The following is an 8,694-nucleotide window of genomic DNA, read 5'->3' on the forward strand; positions in this document are numbered from 1 at the left end:
CTGGAGAAATAAATGATTTTGATGTTTGAAACTCTAGTGAACATAATTGTGCAATTACACCCTGTTTTTCTTCATTCAAAAGTGTTGCCATGCCATTAGAGCTAATTATATTTCCTAGTTTCCATGTGATACCCCTTAATACAAATTCCGTTCCTTCCCAAAAAAAATTCAAGAAAAGTTCTTGAAAATTAAAAGCTATCGTACCCAAAGATTGTAGCCATTAGATTCCTAGCACAACATCAGAACCACCCATTGGAATGGAAAGCATTGTACTATTCAATACATATTCTCCCATGGATAGCTTGATATTATGGCACTTTCCAGATTCATTTATCATTCCTCCTTTTGTAGCCATCATTTGACACTCTAGTGGTGGATATAGGAAGCAATTTAATTCCTTGGTTATCTTACAATGAATAAAATTATGGGTACTACCCAAATCAATCAACATTATTACCTTTTTCTTCTTGATATGTCCTTTTATATTGAGAGTTCAAGGAGTGGTAGTTCCTTCTGATGCATTACAAGATATGGTCGGATTAATTTCTTCTTTCTCCGGGGTTGGTTCCTAGTGTATATCCTCTTCTTTTGACATTTCTTATTCCTTTTCTTCCTCCTCTTCACAATTGATGTAAAAGAATTTCTTCTCAGCACACTCATGACCTTTAATATATTTCTATCACAACTCTAACAAAGCCCTTTTTCTCTTTTTTCTTCAAATTGTTGTGGTGTCAACCTTGTAGGTTGTGGAAGGCTAGGAGAAACCACACTTCCATTTTTATAGGTTTGAGTGGTAGGCTTCCTTGTTGCCATAATTTCGCTTTCAATTTTTCTTGCCAACTTGAATGCCTTCTCCAATGGATTGGGTTCCCAAAGGAGAACCTTATGTTGGATGTTATCCTTTAGAGTCCCTATGAAGACATCGATCTTATGCTCCTCTCGAATATCATTTACCCTTATAATCAATTTTTGGAAGTCCTCAATGTGCTTCACTATTGAACCCTTTTGTTTGAGATTTATCAATTGGCTAAAGAAGGTGCTTCTATTTATATCCTCATAATGTGCTATCATTTCTCTGTAAAAATTAACCAAGTGACAATTTTTTTATGAGAGCAAAGCCATTGATACCATCCAAACTGATTGGGTTCTAAATGTAAAGTTGTAATGCATACCTTTTAACTATTTTACACATTATGGAGATCAAAATATATCTCCATATTTAGTATCCATGTTATGGGATCCTTTCCATTAAAATTCCTCATATCGATATTTGAAATATGGTGGGTCTTCAATACAACATTATAGTCTATGAAATCATGATTAACATTTCTTTTGTTCTCATCATGAGTTTCCTATACTACCTTTTCACCATTAGGAAGAATTTATTGTAGCAACTTTGCCAAACCTCCCTTCAAACCTTCAATGTCTTTCTTCAAATCTTCCGTGTTTTCTTTTAAACTATTCTTCAAACCTTCCATGTTTTATTTTAAACCATCATTCGTACCATCCATATTAGCTTCCATTTCATTCTTGGTTACTCTTTGCAAGAGTGAAATTTGTTGCACATAGTCTCGTAATTTTGATATATCATGTTGCATTGCTTCTTCTTCTTCATGCGTCATAGTAGAACTTTTTGGTTGCTTACTAGGTCTTTCCATTTTATTTCTTCAAGTCATCAGTTAATGATATTTATGCTTCACTATTCCCTTTGAGTCACTTCAAACTAATTTTTCAAACAAAACTTATTCAAATTATTTAAACAATACACACCTTTTTCTTGCTTTGTAGGCGCTAAATATTGAATATGTGATATCTCCACAATTTTATATCCCCAAGATCTAAAATTTTGTCTTGTGGTAGCCCTTTGATTCCTCTTTCCAGCTCTAGAAGTCTGATTGAGATTGGGTTCTTCAAGAAAGCGTTATGCTCGATCTTCCACGATGACCTCATTATAGACTAGTTTGGTGTAGTGAACTTGTACAAAGTTCCATATGTCATTGTTTTGACTTTCGGCCCTCAAAGTGCTATCGAACAAACCAAACTATGTCCTATTTCTATCACTTTTTAGGAAATTTGAATTCAATGCACAGAGAGAAATTTATGAAGATGTTCCCAAGGTCACCTATTTGAGATAGAATTTGGGAGCCTACAAAAACCCTAACTGCCTCAATTCATATCTCTAAAAATATAGCGAGACAAGATCTAAAATTTGGACATGAGGTTCATAAATACTTTTGATTAAATGAGTTTTAATATACGCTTCTAAAGCTTCTTAGAAATAATTTTATGGCTAAAATTCCACGATGACCTTTTTGAAGCAGTGAAACCCTAGAATCAAAAGCTCTAATATGAAATGTTATGCGACCATCTCACAAGATAGAAGAAGAGGTAGATCAACGACTTCAAAAATAGCCTCTTCAATGGGGAAACCTCATTTACATTACACAAATGAACAATTATTGGATGATACAAATGACAAAACCTCCTCTCTATATATAGGAGTTTAAGGGGTCATAATATAATCAAAGCCGACATAACAATAATAATGTAAGGGCACAACAATAACAATAGTGGGCTTCCATGGGGCATAAGAATAACAATATGGGGACCACATGGACCAAACAATAACAATAAGGGGGCTACACTAATAATAATGAGGAAATAGACTAGTATTATAGGGACCTAACAATATCTCTATCATATTATTTTCTCATATCTTAGATAGCAAGGCCCAAAGAAGCCGCTATCATACCCAAGAACTGAGGCCCATTAGGGTGCTATTACACCACAATATTGAGGCCAACTAGGGAATTGTTTCAACATTAGACTTGGGCCCATTAGGGAATTGTTACACCACAAGGCTGAAGTACAATTTCAGAGACCCATATGATGGAATGATCATTATATCATTTCCAATTAATTACAAGCCTTGGTGCGCATTTATTTGAGGCACACAAACCTTGCTTTTTACCCTATGAACTACAAGAAATTTTGAGTATCCTTGAAAAAAACAATATATATGTGAAAAATTGAAAATATTTAATTATATTTGTTACTTATGAGTAAAAAAATACTCTCCAAGTTGAGTCATTCAAATTGGCCTTGAAATCAAGGTTGGGCATGCATTCTTGTGAAGTATGACAAAATCACCTTGTTTAACTAAAATGCATGACCAAGCTTCATTTATTGGCCAATATAATTGATTCAATTTGTATATTATTAACTAGTAATTAGTGGTCTTGGTGTGCATTTATTTGAGGAACAAAATCCTTGCCTTTTACCCTATAAAGACAAACCAATTTGGAGTATTCATGCACATCAGAAATCTAATAAGGATGGCCTATTTTCCACCCAAATTTAATGAGAATGTACTTCATGCTATGTGAGAAGGCATGTTCCCCACACATTTCAAAGTTCTCTGAGATCATGTATAAATAGGAAGCTACTTCTAATTTGTAAACCAAAACACATTGGTGATGTTGTCACCCTAGAGAAAGTTCCTGGCTGAAAGGGAGTGAGTGCCTAGGACATTTAAAGAATTTCTTGAAAAATTTTAAAATATTTTTAAGAACTTGTTAAAATATGTGCAGAGACAATATATCATCTTTTGTAACAAAAATTAATCTTCGAAATGAATCTTTATTCCGAGATTGACCTTATATTTAATAGGGTAAAAGCATGTTAATGTGTATCACTTTTTCCATTTTTGTGGCAAAGAAGTTTTATAAAAATAAATGGAGTTGGAATGTTTACTCCTAAATTTACAAAATCATCAAAAACTAGGTGGTGGTAAAAGAAGACAAAAGATGGCAATTTAAATTCAATTTCATGTCATATTTTTTCTAAAATTTAATATATAATTTTTATCTAATTTATTCATTTTCTTTAAAAGGTATCATTAATATTTTACATAAATTATGAAGTAGTGACAAAACGGTGACCCCCCATTTCTCTATTGATTTATGTTTTTTAATTGCAATTTCTTTAAGAGATGTGTTGTAAACATTCTAAAGATTGCTAAACAAATTTAAAAATAAAAAGTAAGCATATTTTTTAATTATTATTAAAATACTAGTAAAAATGATCATATTTTCGTCTATATAAAACCGCGACCCAAGAAACTACCCTTTCAAGTTTATAAAATCAATTTTTTTTAATAGAAATTTGAAAATAACATATAACAAAATGTTAAAATTATTTTTGAAAAATTTTAAAATATATTTTATATTTTTTATAATAAAATTTTTAATTATGATTATAATAACGTATTTTATATTATTCAAAATATAATATATAAAATTATTTGTTTAGAAATTCTACTTCTATTTTTATATATATTTTTAAAGAGTTTTAGCATTTCATTTAAATTTACATGAAGTTATTTATATTTTGTGAGTGATTAACCATAGTTTTTACCAATATTTACTATCAGTTGACTTATTTGCAAATTTAGTATTTACTTTTTATAACATTATTTATATTTTCTAAACCCATTAAATAGGTTCACTATAGCTTTTACCAAAATTTATTGTGAGTTGGCTTTGTCACAAATTTAGCATTTATTTTTTATAATTAACAAGTATGAAACTCAACTCATTTAATTGATATTTTTATATTATTTTTTTTTATCTTTTTTCATTTGAGTACTTTTTTGCTTTTTCCATATAATGAGACACATTAACATGCTTTTAATCATTAGCAATTACAAACTTTAATTATTCTGCTGGAAAGAAGAACTGAAAGGAGACTAGGTAACATAACTTGGGCCTTTAAAATAATCCAAATTCAAAACTCTAAGATGAAATTAAGAATTATTTACACTAAGAATGTAAGTGTAGAAGCAGTGGAGAGTCTATTAAGATGTATTTGAATAAAACTTACAAGTGTTCTATGACACTATTAATATACATAAAATAAATATGTAAATTTCTCAAATAAATCTACTAGGATCATAGATGTGATTCATAGAACAAAAATGAATATGGAATACACATAACATAAACAGCACATACTGCAATATAATAAAATATACTAGAGTCAACCTAGTGACATTTATTATTCATTACAAGGACGCCTAAATGATTACAAAAGTACTCAAAATCTCAAAACTCTAAACCCTTTCTTAGTGGTTCTCATATCTTTGAAATATTACATCAAAATTATTTACAAAGGTAACATTCAAAATGTATATAACTTCTCAACTATTTATAAGTTTCACAAAACTTAGCAAAATTTCACAAAAAAATTGTAGGCTCCAACAAGCTCTCAAAACAAAAATGTGGCTATTCCTCGAGCAACTTAATCCTCCTTCTATCTGGTAACTTATGTCCTTACTAACGTTGTCTTCAAGCCTTTTGTACAACAACTGTAGGGGCAATCAGTGAGCTTGGTTACTCTAGATCTCTTGAAACAATGTAGGAGGGGAATGGCACACCCCTCGTCTCTACATTGGCCTGCTCGAAAAAGGAATCATATCCACCACTGTTTCTCTAGGTCCGAGTTTTATGTTTATCTGTGACCCTTACACCCTTCTTGTTTCCACACCTACTCCTTCCTTGGGTGAGCAATGGATATATTTTGATCATCTAGCCATCTCCATGGTACCATGAGGGTGACTGTGATGGGGCAATTCATCTTTTTTCATGCAACTGCCAATGTGCCCTCAAGGTGTTTGGAATTCCATTCACTTGCCAGTGTAAGGATTTTTTTCCTTAATGTCCCTGCACCAAGCCATCATGCAGGAGGGACAAGCGGCTTTCCAACTACTAAAAAGATCCCATAATAGAGACTATCCTGACACAAATCTACCGAATATATCTGGAAATCCTTCCAAAAATTAGTGTTAACCTAAACTAACTAGTGAGACTATAGCGTAATGTGAAAACCATCCTTGTGAGTGGAGGATGCCCTCCCTTATCTACGTCGCTTGATGTAAACTAACCACCTCCTTTGGATGAAATCTCCTTTTCTCATTCTTCCATCCCAGGCTCTTTCTACTTAGTCTCCTCTTCCATCCACATGTCACCTTACAATTGCCAATAGTTGGGGCCCCTTCTCTTGTCATTTCCTTAATCTTTTTCATTCATCCTTCATCTCTCTTAGTCCATTTCATCATATTCCTCTCTCGTTGTGCCACCATTAAACTACTCCCCCCACTTCAAACATGAATGATCCTCGTCTCCTCTAATTATCTACTTCTCTAAATAATCCTCTGAACAATTCCTTTATTCCTTATTTATCCCTTGAGTGTTATTTTATATCACTTCGCGCTTCTCACTTCCCACTTCCTTCTCCTGTATGATTGTGACAGTGGTTCAGTCATTATGGCTCACAGATATGAATCACTATCTTTGTTCAAGCCATTTGAAATATCCTCCTTCGGCTCAGCCTAATGAGATGGTTTACACGTGCACATATCTTGTTTCCATTAGTTTAAACTTACTTTATATTTGTACCTCAATATTATCCATATTTGGTCCCATCTTCTTGATAATCCATGGTTCATCTTGGCTACTCATGTGCTCTCTCCTATAACCCAAACCATATTTGGCAGCACAATCATCCATTTTGTCTCATCTTAGTTGGGGCTACCATGCAAGTAATGGTCATTTCTGTATAATTCCTATCACATAGTTCTAACCTCTACCTAAGCTTCTAAGCTTCCACATGTAGGAGTAAAATGCCATTGGTGCATATAAACTACAAGACTATTACTCTCAACTCCCATCTTAATTTTTTCACACAATTTTTCTTCTATGGGGCTGCACATAACAAAACATGTTGGATATCTTTGAAAGTAAGCTTGGATTGACCTACCTCCAACATATGCTTCTTCCTTCAGCTTCCTTCTTACACGTTAATGCGGTTTCCTCTATACCTCTCTAATAGGTCGGTTCTAGTTCTTGAGAAATCGATTAGTATTTTCACTGTTCTGCTTCTCAATATTTGTAACTTTCCAATTACATCAATCGATAGAGTATTTTTAGTTTAAAAATCTCTATTTCATTAGCTCTATGGATAATTGTAAACAAGTTCTTCTCAAATAGTCTTGAAATATTCTTCTTTGTGTTGTTACACTAGCAACATTTTCAGTCAAAAGTGGTTAAGTGGTAAAAAGATCAAGAACTTGTACGCTTTTTTGTTCCAAGGAATAACAAAAAGGTGGCTTTTGTAGTAAAAAAAAAAAAACAATCTCTTGGGTTAGTCGTCTTCTCTTAAGGTGGTGCAACTTCTAATTGTGCCCACCCTCTTATTAAGTATAACTACTATACTTGCCTCCTCAAGTTCATCCATAGGTTCGGTAACAATATTCATTTCCTCAAAAGCGTTGGGGCCAAGCTATTCCATATGAGGGCCTCAAAGTCATCCAAGGCCTATGGATTTGCAACAAAAGAAACTAAGAATGGCAATTAAATTGTATAATAATTTTTTTTATGATCCTTACTAATTTTTATTAGAATTGTTGCATTTTTTACATCATTGGAATGACATCTTAGCTGCAACTTAATTGAGATTTTGTTATGGTATATATACGCACTTTGATATGATGTAACATGCTTATGGTTTTGTTTCATATATTGTAATATTAGAAATATAATACAAATATTAAATATTCATAAATAAATAATAACTTTTCATTTTGATTTTTTTTTTTTTGTGGAACATGGGTCTTTCAGTAGAGCTCATCGTTCCTAAGATTGATCCATATTACATTGGATCTGGTTCAAACATTCGAGATGATGATGAGATAGATGGATAGGACATTGAAGTAGATGTCATTGACGATGAAATTGATGATGATCATGATGCTCATGATGATGATGATGATGATGATGTTGAGTACTTTTCTAGTAGTATTTAGTGACAATGATCATATACTCTTCATCATGGATAATTGTTGATAAATTGTTATGATGCCTCTTTTCATGCTTATTATCATATGTAACATTTTCACCTATAGTACCATATTGAGTTGTACCATTTTGACATGTATAATTTTGACTTAGTTCATTTGGACATGTACTATGTGGGCCTAAATTATATGTATCTTGTCATGGGCAAAAAAATTGTTTATTAGTAATATAAAAACACTAGTTATAGTTAAACACAATTATCTTGTTATTTTATTCCAATGTTGTGGTGTGATCTGTAACTTTAAGAGAATTGAAAGAGCTCTTGTCTAGAAATATCTATCATGTGATTTTGGATGTGCATTATGTGTATATGGTCACGAGCAACAATTTTGTTTATTAATAATATAAAAGTAGGAGTTATAGTTAAAAAAAATTGTTGTTAGTTTGTATGGATTTCTATTTCCATAAAAATTATTTATACATGGTATGCTATAAAATATTTCAAATGCAATATGAATCACTGTATGATAATATAAGTTATTTAAGGGGCATGCTATACATAGCTAATTTAATTGAAGTAAAAAATATTAATTTAATAAATGGAAGCTATCAAGGAAGCATAATGAGTTGTTAAAATGGAAGCAGAATGTGGCTCTAAAATGGAAGTAAAATTTGGAATTAAATTGGAAGCCATACTTAGTGATATTATTGTTTCTAGATAGGAAGCTAAATTGTTTTCTTAATAGGAAGAAAAATTGGAGGCTAATTAAGAAGCAAATCCCAACACTAAAAGTAAGAAAACGCTGGACCTAAAAAAGAATCAAAACCAAGCACTAAACAT

This window comes from Pinus tabuliformis, chromosome 9, assembly GCF_031772625.1.
Source record: "Pinus tabuliformis cultivar Carrire ecotype Pingquan chromosome 9, CPIR1, whole genome shotgun sequence".
NCBI lineage: Eukaryota > Viridiplantae > Streptophyta > Pinopsida > Pinales > Pinaceae > Pinus > Pinus tabuliformis.